This window comes from Mastigoproctus giganteus, chromosome 1, assembly GCF_048544385.1.
Source record: "Mastigoproctus giganteus isolate SK-2022 chromosome 1, ASM4854438v1, whole genome shotgun sequence".
NCBI classification, from domain to species: domain Eukaryota; kingdom Metazoa; phylum Arthropoda; class Arachnida; order Uropygi; family Thelyphonidae; genus Mastigoproctus; species Mastigoproctus giganteus.
In genome coordinates, this window is record NC_143575.1 from 73,630,810 (window position 1) to 73,642,855 (window position 12,046).

Here is a 12,046-nt window from a genome sequence, read left to right on the forward strand (position 1 = left end):
ATATTTTTTCTACATTAACTTTGTTTAATCCTTTTCCTTCCGTTCAATCACTTGCAGCTAGTAAAAAAAAACCCATATTTACAGGCTATGTTTAGTCATAATTGCGTAAAATTATCTAAACTGTGTATAGTTCAGAATATAATAATACGGTCTTCTATAGTTTGTACTCTTCCATTCATTTAGTGGTAGAAGTAATAGTTCTGGTTCAAAGTGGATCGCTTCCCAGTTATGCCTTTTTTCTATATTTTATTTACGCTCGTTGCTATGCTGTTTTGTGAAGCATCCGTTTTATATTTATTTAGTGTTACTAGAGCACATTAATTAATTTTCACCATTTTTAGTATATATGCATTATTATTGTGTTATAAGCGTTATACGTTACATACTTTTATCCATCATACTTTAACTTGTATTTAATTACATTTTGTCAGTTTTACGAGGTGAGTTAAATTCAGCGAATCATTTAATGAATTGCTGTTCTGTTTTACTTTTCTTGGTGCTTAGTCTTAAACTTTGATGTATTAAACAGACGACATCTTAAATAAATGATTCATTAAAATATCTGTAAAAAGTTTTTTCCATGTCTGTCATACATAAAATTGTATGGGTATTAATAGTAAAAGGTTAACTGAAACTCGTGTAAATGGTTTTTGTTTCTGTAATAAAACGCTAGAAACAAATGGATGAAGAGACGTCAGGAATGAACAATCTAGATTATACAAAAATCTTTAAAAAATTATAAGTTTTTCGGGTAAACCTGGGAAAAATTTTGTTTTTCCAGATTTATTTTGTGTAACTAGGTTTTTCATCCAAAACGTTGATTTTTTTTTTTTTTTTTTTCGTTTGAAGGGTTTTAATTACATGTAAGAGATTGTCATTATTAACATAATAATGACAATTGCGTCATTGTCATTATGTTAAAATGAATTGATAGACACTACATTATTATATCAGGTGCCGACCGGGCTAGCTGGGTGGGTAAAGTGCCTGCCTAGCAACCCAAAGGTCGCGGGTTCGAATCCCGCCTCGGGCTTGGATCAAAGTACTGCAAAAACTTTGGGAGGTGCATTATGGCAACAGAAGGCGATGCGCCAACAACTACCAAAAAAAAAAAAAAAAAAAAAATATATATATATATATATATATATCACGTGGTAGATTAGGGAATTTATTATTCGAAAGGATACAGTTTTATAGGAATTGAACCAGCTCAAAGCCGAACACGTTACGTACGTTATTTCTGGCTGAAGACGGGAAACAGTGAGTTCCGGAAACGTAGCCGTAAGTACTTTAAGTGTTTATTTATTTATGAAAACCCCAAACACGAGAGGTATTAGAACTTATAGTACTTAGTACTGTGCATGGGTTAGAAGTTGAGAAGACGAAAGAAGATATTTGTTGACATTAGACTTGACCTTCTGTAGACTATAACTTTCAGGAAATACGTATGAATGAAGGCTGTTCCAGAAAACGGCAGTAGAATGAATAAACGAGGAAGATGAAAAGTTGGTTCTGTGAGTTTGAAGTGAAGTTGGACAGTAAATGGATGTTGGTTGGTGGCGGCACGTGTTCGGACTGTTTTGACAAAGAGAGAGTGGGAATTATAGAAGCCAATTTAGAAGAACAGTGCCCATGGAAGTATCTGTAGAAAAGGCATGCAGCAGAAACTACGTCTGTGAGACAGAAAGTGGAGAGACTCTGTTAGAGATGAGTCATTAATTAACCTAACTGCCCTCTTTTGAATGGAATCTGGAAGCCTGAGAGAGGTTTTGGTGGGCACCGCCCCATATGTTGGAACAATATTCTATGTTAGGGCGGATTTGCGATTTGTACAAAGTGAACAGCTGTTTGGAAGAAAAGTAACGCCGAGGGCGAAAGAGAAAACCAAGTTTTTTAGATGCAGAGGAAAGCAATATTTATAATGTGCTTGTACCAAGAGAGATTAGAAGTCAGGGTAATCCCCAGAGGAGATATATCATCTTGCCTAGAAATCGGAGTGTCACCAAAGATAAGCATAGGAGCAGAAGAATCCTTTTTGCGAGATATAAGACAGGACTGAGATTTAGAAGGATTGAAGTCAACTAAGTTGTCTTTGCCCTACTGGAGAATTACCTGGAGATCGGCATTTAAGGAATTGGTAGCGGATATTCGAAGAGTTGAAGCTGATTGAGCAAGGCAAGGTTTCTCAAACTGGAAAGTTGAATGCAATGTGCTATCGTCAGCAAAACAATGGATAGGATTTCCGGTCAATGGAAGAAGGTCATTAATATACAAGAGGAAAAGAGTGGGGGAAAGAACTGAATCTTGGGGGACACCGGCATTAGTGGAGAAGTTAGAAGACAGAGAGCCATCACGCTCAGTGAGCGGTCAGACAGAAAACTGGAAAAACAGTTGGAAAATCATAAGATGGAAGCTTGTTTAGAACACGATCGAAAGACTTTGAGATGTCAAGAGCAACTGTCAATGCAGTTGCTCTTGACATGTGTTTCACCGAATTTGTCCATAAATGGGTAACATAAGCCAGAATATCACCAGTGGATCGACACTGACGGAAACCATACTGGCGATTGTTGATCAGAGTAAAGGTTTCTAGATAGTTTAAGAGTTGGCAGTTAATTGATTTCTCCATTACTTTAGAAAGAGTAGAAGTAATTGCAATGGGAAGATAATTGCACGGGAGGGATTTATCCCCCTTTTTAGGAACTGGCTGGATATGAGCAAATTTCCAAGCAGAAGGAAAAACACCTTTGAAATAAGAAAGTGAAAAAAGGCGGCAAAGAACAGGAGTAAGTTCAGGAGCACAGGATTTGAGAAGAAGCGGAGAAATACCACCAGGACCTGGAGCTTTCTTAGCATCAAGATTCGTCAAAATCTTTCTGATATCCTTTTGACGGAAGACCACAGGAGGCATTGAATGGAGCATGTTGGGAATGGTGGGAGGTGTTTTACCAAGATCATTAATACATGAGTTGGAAGTTTGGTGTTTATTGAGGTTTTTCAATTCCTTTAAGATTGTATCATTTCGATAATAAATTACTGAATACACCACGTGAAATAATAGTATAGTGTCTATCAATTCATTAACATAGCACTTGGTTGTGATTTCGGAATTATGTTGAAGTCTGCTGAATAAAATTTATACTGTCTCTCTTGTAAATTGTAACATTAAACAGAAAGACAAGATGGTGGTAATAAATTAATTTTAGGTACTTCTACGTGGTTGGTAACTGATGTTAGTTTAGTGTCAAGGCAACTCAAGCCACAAGGTGTCAGTATCGCGTCTGTAGTGGGGTAAACTAGTGGGAACATATTACTTTTATAAAATTATTAACTTTATATAATAAGTGTATATTATTGATTATGATTATTGTACATCACATAACTGATATTGTTAAAAAAGGAAAAAAATGTATAAAGGAGTACATGTACTGAAAGATGGACATCATTTGAAAAGGTTAGAAACCTGCGTAATGAATTCATTAATTTGCCTTCGAGTTGATGAAATGGGTAGAAAAAATTTCCAAAATGGATCTGGTTAAATAAACAACACAACTTATTAAACATAGTAAAGCCTGGTGTAAAGGAAGAACAATAACGTGAATTTATTGTTATTTATTATTCCTCTATAAAAAAAAAACAATGGACTATTTATTTTTGGAATACCATTATGTATTATTTGATGAATTCACACATTTAAAATTAATCTAAATTCGCATATAGAACCTTACATACTTCAAACTGTATACACTTTAGTTGCTACACAAAGTTTTGAATAAGTTAGAACTTCTCTTAACCTTATCATAGCTCTAATCCGAATTACATATTGGCATAGAGGCTTTCATATTCGATATGGACGTTGTAGGAAATAATTAAAACATAAACCATTCTGTAAATTCTACTAAGATGAAATGACGGCCATTTTTACTTATTAACTAATCACTGCCTACATTAGTTTCATTATCAGGTATAACATTAATCTTCTTGAAGGAAATTCTTTCTTAAAATGTACGATGTTAAAGACATTATTTGAGCCTGGGAGCTTAAATTCCTTTCTGGCTATTAAAAAGTTATGCAGAACCCATTAAAAGCGGGATTTTCAATGTAATGAATATGTATGCTCTGGTTTGATCGATTACAGTATTAAAAGGGACACTTTTCTCATTAAAGAGTTGGAGACCAGTTATCTTGAGCTCTAGTGAATATCTATTATAATAACGGTCTCCTTTATACTGATGTTTTGAATAGAAAAGTAGATTTTATGTGCACATCTGCATCCTACTTATTCATGACCCTATGATATGCTGCCTGCGCCTCATTAGTGATATTAGCTGATTGAGCTGCTAATCTAAAGACCTAATTCGTATAACGAGTCTAGACGTGTCTTTTATAAGCAGTATTTTTTTATTTGCATTTTTCATTCGAATACTGTGAACGTTACCAGAGCATATGCATTATTAAAGTATATTACATCCAATTTTTCGTTGTCTGAAAGGTATTCTTAATGCATTTTTTTCCCAATGTGTACTTTGTGTGGAAGAAATCTTTCAGTATTTTATGATATTAATATCGAGAACGTTAATGTTTAATTGAGTTTCAGATATCGAAGAGAGCTTCTAGTAGGCTGTAAAAAATTTCACCAGATTTTTTCTACCTTCCTCATTCAGTGCACTACACAGCGGAGATGTGATGTATGGTACTATATTATGGAAGTCAAATATTATGACACAAGGTCATTTATTTATTTATATATATATATATATATATATATATATCCAAGTATAAAAAAGCAAATATTAAATGTTATAATAAATATAAGTATTATAATAAATATTAAGTAGTAACATAACCAATTAATGCCATCTAGGACGATTAAACATTACATCGGTCTGTATGAATATGAGTTAAGTTAATAATGGTTAGAGTTTTTTTATATACTACTATTTACTACTATTTGGCTCTAAATTACTACTAATTTTATATTTATACCATTGGCTCTAACTTAATACTATTTTACGTATATTAGGACATAGTTATGCTGGACGATGACTACAGAAACGGATAGCTCGTTAATTATGGTTGATACATTGTAAGGGTTAGCCCTCGAAAAAGTCCCTTGCAATGTATCTGATTGCCATAACTAACATTTTAATGGTATTTTTATATATTTTTATTGCTTATGTCATGGCATAGATTGATTTTTTCCAGGTCACGTTGGGTACTCACCATGGTTTATGGTTTACCTGATAAGCTAGTATATCATATTTTATTTTTAAAAAAAACTCTAACCATTATTAACTTAACTCATATATATATATATATATATCATGAAATATAAAGGTATTTTTTTATGCCGAGAGGTGATGAACACTGAAATTTTCATCCGTGTTCTTCACCCCACCACACTGTCGGTGTGGATTTACTCGACAGATTTCAATCTAATGCTAGCCCCATCTTTAGCGATGTGCTCTCTTTCTGTTAAAATATATTTAAGGCATACCTTTATAATTTTCTTTTGTTCTTTCTCAATCTGGAAGTAGCATGACTTAATTGGGTGTTTAGCTTACCAGTGTATGAAGTACGAGTTCGTAATTCCAACTCGTCTTTAATACTTTTGAACAACTGCTAACATATCGTGATAAAGCATCATTTTTGTACGTAGCTAAAGGGGAAACTATGTTGTTACAAAAGCATTAAACGTCTCGTACCATGAAGAAAGTCGCATTTTCCCACAAAGGATGAAGCATATTTCTGTACACATATTTGTAATAAGTGCCGGTTTAGGAAATGTCTCTTCGTTGATGGGTAAAGCTTATCGGCCCCTGCACTTTCTGGCTGGGACTGACAAACTAGTGGGAATAAATTTCTGCGATATCCCTGATCTACAAAAGGTGTAGATGAGGGGTCCTCAACCATTTGTCGACTGTGATCAATATGTAAAATCAAAATATGTGGCGATCCATCATAAAATATAGGTAGATTATGAAAATAAAGATTTACATTGAAAATTCACTGTAACGAATCTTTTATTCAAATTTTAATTCATATGACAAGTTCTTGAATTATTTAAAAGTTCAGTCTCTCTTAGCCCACAGATTTGGATCCAATAGTATCTATTGTATTCCACAACTCTACATACCTCCTTGAACTTAAACCTCCACTCCCTTTTTCTGGAGACTACAAATATCTCTTCTTCCTTCCCCACTTAAAAGAAAGTTAATGCCTTTAGTGTAGAGATTCTTAATCTTTTGTACGGTTAACTCGCGATTGTGATAGGCCTTCTCACTTTCCCTTTGGACGCGAAACTCACTGATTATCAAACCCTGCTTTAGGGAGTTCCTGATCGGTTTCTGGAAATTTCTGACTGCCAATTACATGTTGGAAACTGCTAGTGTAGATGGTCAAACTTCATATAAATTTGAAGCTCAAAAGCTTAAAGCTACGGAAGTTATATTACAATTATCCATTGGCATTTCTTATATTGTGGTAATAGATCATGGACTATCTGGTTTTATATTGACGATTCCTTTTGCTTACCGTTCTAAAAAAACTGTCCGGGGGCACACATTACAAAATACGAACTGTGGCAATAAAATTCCTGGATTGGTACTCTTAGTTATGTTTGGTGAGTTTGAAAATAAACGTATATCGTAATTAAAACTTTTTCCAACAGATGGTGGTAGAGAGATTAGAGATTGTCCAGTAGGCTGACAGGTTGCAAGTAACAACCAGTTTCGTTAGTAGCGTTAACGTTCTGTGTCACGATTTTGCGATGGAGCAACGAAAGAATATCAAATTTGCTTTAAACTGGGAAAATCTGCAACAGAAACGTATGAAATGTTAAAAACTGTTTATGATGATGAAACCTTAAGTCATACCAGTGTGCTCGAATCGTTTAAGCGGTTCAAAGACGGATGTGCAGATGTTCGCAATGACTAAGGAAGTAGGCATCCGTCAATATCTCGAAATAAGGACAGAGTTGCAAAATTCGGAAAATTGTGGCAAGTGATTATCGTTTGACCCTCAGAATGATGGCTAATGAGTTGAATGTGAATTACGAGACGATTCTTCAAATTCTGTATGAAGATTAAAGGAAAAGGAAGGTCTGTGCAAAATTTGTACCACAGTCTCACGGATGACAGAAGCAACGAAGAGCGTCATCATGGGAAGACTTCGTACAGACTTGTCAAGACAATACTAATTTCTTCGACTGCATTGTCACTGGAAATGAGTGTTGGATGTTTCAGAGACGAAGCGTCAGAGCAAGCGGTGGACTTCAAAATCATCGCCAAGGCCCAGAAAGTTTGTTTTACAGAAGTCCAGGATCAAGACAATGCTAATCATGTTTTTCTTCAAACGTGGTGCGATTCACAAGGAATTTGTATCTGAAGGGGAGAGAGAGTTAATGCTTCGTTCTACGTACAGACAGGTGCTTCAAAGACTGTTGAAGCGCATTTCCCGGGTGAAGCCGCAATTTCGAGAGAAAGACAGCTGGTTCTTGTTGCACGACAGTGCCCTCGCCCATTCCGCACTTGTGATGATGAAACACGGCAGTGTACAGATCAATCATCCACCCTACTCTTGCGATCTCGCACCAGTGATCTTCTTCCTCTTTCCCAAAGTGAAAACTGCCTTCAAAGAAAAGAGATTTCAGGATATTGAGGACATAAAGAAAAATTTAACCTCCAAACTGAATATAATCTCTTTGGACGCCTTCGCTGACTTTTTACAAACGTAAAAGTAAGTAAAAACTTATTACACTGCTCTAAAAGTAAGTTTTAAAGCGGTGTAATAAGTGAATTCAGTCAGGTTGTGATTATCTTGAATAAAAGTAAAACAATTTTTGAACTCCTTCACTTTTGTGTGCTTTTTATTGCACCAGTCAGGAAACGTTATTGTCACACTTCGTATATAGCATATATCTCGCCTTGTGAGGAAGTTATATTCATTTTTATTGCCAAACTGAGACAACTCATGGCGATTTGATAAATATATACTTAAACAGTCGAAAAAGCGAACTAGGTTTGCTTTTTCGACTGCTTACAGAAGTGATGCTTTTTTCATTTTTGAGAGATTGCATCTCAAAAAAGAAAAATCTAAATTATATATTAAAATTATCTTATAGGGTTAGAACTCCAGGGACTCGGACTCCTGCCTTCTTCAATCGTGAACTCTTGAACCCTGTTGTTATTGTATAGCAGTCGGATAAAACGGCAAGTTTCACAATTTAATTAAAAAATTTTTTTTTCTATCTATCCATTTTTGTGTCTACGACTCATTATTTGAAATCATAATTTTTAATACTTTTCGCTTGTACTCGGCGTCGATATTGAGTTTATCTCGAGATCGCACGCAAATGACTAATATGTCATGTAATTGTGACCCATTCAGACTGTATATCTATATCCTAGGGACCTAGGCGAAAGGTTTTGATATAGATATACAATCTGAGTTGGATCACGTCCCCAGCAGTCGTAGGGAAAGTTGCATGTGTTTCACAACTTGTGGATCGCGCCCACTGGCAGACAGCAGAAAAATCTGTGTGTTGTGAAAATTTTTGAAAAAGTAAAGGATTATTATTAAAAATTTAATATAATATGTAATAATAGAAATATATATATATGTATTTTCTGTAAATTATATTTATAATTTGGTTACAGAAACTTGAATTATTAAATAAGATATAATTATTTACACCTTAATAATAGATAAGTATCTGTTAATTAATTTATATTTTGGATTTGAAAATTTGAGCGAAACTAAAACGGTGGACTCATATATCTATAAATACACTTCTATAAAGATAAATCACTAGGTGAGTGAGTTATACAAACGGTTGAGAAACGCTTCCAGTAACCCTCAATTTTTTTAATTGAACAAATATTACGAACAATCCCTGTCTTTAAACACTCTTTTTTTTTTTTTTTTTAAATGATAGAAAAAGTCTTAACGTATTATTTTGGATCGCATAGTGTGCTAAGAAAATAAATTAAATACGCCTTCTATGTTAAAAAAAAAAAACAGAATCAGTTTACTGTGATTATTAATATTGATAAGTATTAACGTTGTTAATTTCTGTTAAGTACTTGAAATCTTTGATTAAGGAGCGCTACATGACCTGGTGGGGTATGCAAAGTCAAAGTGAGTGACAAAGGTGTATAAAGAACAATAGCTATAAAAAAAAAAACCAACATGCTAACTGTGGTCGAAAACCAGCATTTTTGACTGTTTCTGTTTGTATATTGTTCGTTTTTGTATATTGTCTTCCCTTGATAGTACTGTATAGTGATTTCACCACTTATCACTCGTTTGGAGAAGTTTGGGTTCAAGTCCTGTCGATGACCGCAGGCATTTTTAAAGGAATGTTCATTGGAGAATTTATTTAGCTTATCTCAGGCGGAGAGAGTAGAGCTCCCTTTTCTGTAAGTTATTCCATGCTTTTCGGCCCGCACAACAAGAAATCTGTCTGTGAACACACTTGTACAGAAATAATACGCAATGGCGCATATGGGCTTAAATCGCTGATTCACCTAAAACCCAACAACAAACAAAAAACAGATGTCGACAAAAAGCTATGGACCATCAGAATTGGACATGTGGAGTAGAAAAGGTGTAAATCGCGCTTCCAACTGCAACATTCTAATGTCGGATTTAGGGTATGGCGTCAAAAACATGAAGTTATGTACCTATCATGCAGGGCCCCAAAACTACAGGATGGCGTAGAAGTGTGGTGGTCCTGGGATTGTTTTGTTGAAAATCCATGACTTCCTTTATTCCCATGGACCAACAGCTGAACAATAGAGCGCATTTTACCTCTTTGGGGACCAGTTACACCTTATTATGTTGGTTGCATCATGTGTCACATGCCCCCTCAGATGGGAGTAACTTCCATTAGGATAATGTCAGCACACTTCCAACAGTCTATACCAGCGTGCTCACGTCGCATAGGACTGATTCGAAGAAAATAATGGGCACTCCCCTTTCTTAGTAGTCCCGAAGTTACCGAACCTCAGTCCTACAGCATGTGCTGGTTGATATTGAAAGGCAATCCAGTATCGTAATCCATACACTCTACAGAATTTTAAAGATGCCTTCCGATGTGAATATCACCAGAGCGTTACCCGAAGTTAGAGGAGTAAATGCCGAGAATCTGGTATGTTGTTGGTAATAAGGGATTTTGCACGATATCAGGTAGGCATTGTCTAATAAAGTTGGCATTGAGAGTATTTTTTTTATATTTTCTTATTAATCATGTAAAACAGTTTTTTCTTCAGTCAGTAAAATTGGCATTTAGTTGCTTTAGTTATTAATATTTTATACTTTTTTTTTTTTTTTTTTTTTACAGCCTATCCCAGCTTTGTTCCTGCAGTATATGCTACTAATCCAAAGCGTTGCTGGAAGTGAGTTTTTAATTTTTTATTAAGCTGTAAGTCAATTAGTAAATTAAAAATATTTAAAACTTTAAGCATTATATATATATATATATATATATACTATGCTTAGCGGGTTATATCGTGGTGGATCACGTCATTCACAATGATGTAATACAATGAAATGAACTTTAATTATTTTGAATTTAATACGGTTTTAGACCAGTAAATAAGATTACTGAGTTTATGGTAAACACTGGAGGATCAGCTGTCGACTTTCCCGAATGAAAGTTTTAGCCTTCCTGCAAAAGATGGTCCCGCTGCCCTAACTGCCATGCCATCTTGTCAGAACGAATAGGTACCCCCCCAGGAAATGCTTGCTGTACCCTTCAGTTGCTCAAATGAACTGAAGCGCATAAGAAACTCAAAGTGATGAGCAAATATCAGTTTGATATTTTATGGCTTAAGTTGGAGTAGCATTTCGCCTGAAGCGTCGGAGCAAAATTGGCTGGAGCCAAGAAGCGGAATTTCAATTTTAGTAAGTGCTAACTTGAGAGTTTGCTTTTAGCTTGGGAAGTTGCAGTGCTCCATATATATATATATATATATATATATATATATGCTACTAAATATCGGAAGCCTTTTTAGGTCCTAAGTTTTTAATAATTAACGACTGCTGGTATCTTTGTCTTTTCTGATAGCTCCATAATTATTAAGATATTAATAATTTCATAATTGCAGATTGCCATAATAATAATTAATTTTTGATGTTTTGCTTTGTGATATAGAATCACGTTGTACGCAGTTTTCTGTGGTGATGTTACTTTTGATATATTTCATCAACTACATGGTTTTTCTATTCATATTCTGTAAATCTTAATTTATAGGATTTGGATAAATCCTAATCTGTAAATCTTAATTTATAGGATTTGGATAAATCCTAATCTGTAAATCTTAATTTATAGGATATGAATAAAGAAATACGAATAACTCATATATTGTAATTTATTTACAGTTTATAGTATGCGGAAATATTCGCAAAACCTGACTGAATTTTGTAAATGTTTTTTTTTAATTTTTGCAACAATACTATCTTCAAACCTAACAATCAAATTTAACAATGCCTTGTCGTTTGGATGCCAAACGTTAAGGCATTGTTATATATCAGAATTGTATAAAACCGTGGTTCATGAGCTGCATGAGGGTCATGGGGAAATATGGACTCGCATAAACACGTCATGTCCCAAATTACTTTGGATTAACAGGAAATTAAAAAAAATAAATAATGTCTGATGAATTTCACATCTAGTTGCATATCTGCCAACTTTTTATTTTTCAGGAAATTGGTTTAAAGCCGTGATTATGGCGCATGCGATATACTGTGTCGTTTTGTTCACATCCATCAACCCTTAGTGGCTCACCTATTTTTGTAATTTTTGACATTGTATATTTGTCTACATCTGAAATATATTTGGCGAATTCTTTTAATTTGCTTATACGAAAAGAAAAATGGAACGCGGAGCTTATCGGCAGTGGCAGATCAACTCCGAGAGAGAGAGAGAGAGAGAGAGGGGGGGGGGGGACTTACATTTCATGTATGAAGGAAGTGCTTATTTTTCATCCAAACTTCTCTTCGCTTAATGCACCACAAATCTTTCATTATCGGGACTATTAAAGCT

General features: G+C 34.7%; 1 protein-coding gene across 1 annotated transcript in view; it reads left to right on the plus strand.

Moving 5' to 3' along the window:
- Positions 1-12,046, plus strand: part of LOC150090888 (poly(rC)-binding protein 3-like) — a 646,900-nt gene that overhangs the window by 62,743 nt on the left and 572,111 nt on the right. Inside the window, 1 exon segment of the mRNA XM_090373382.1 lies at positions 10,343-10,397. The gene's annotated coding sequence lies outside the window, so the exon portion shown is untranslated.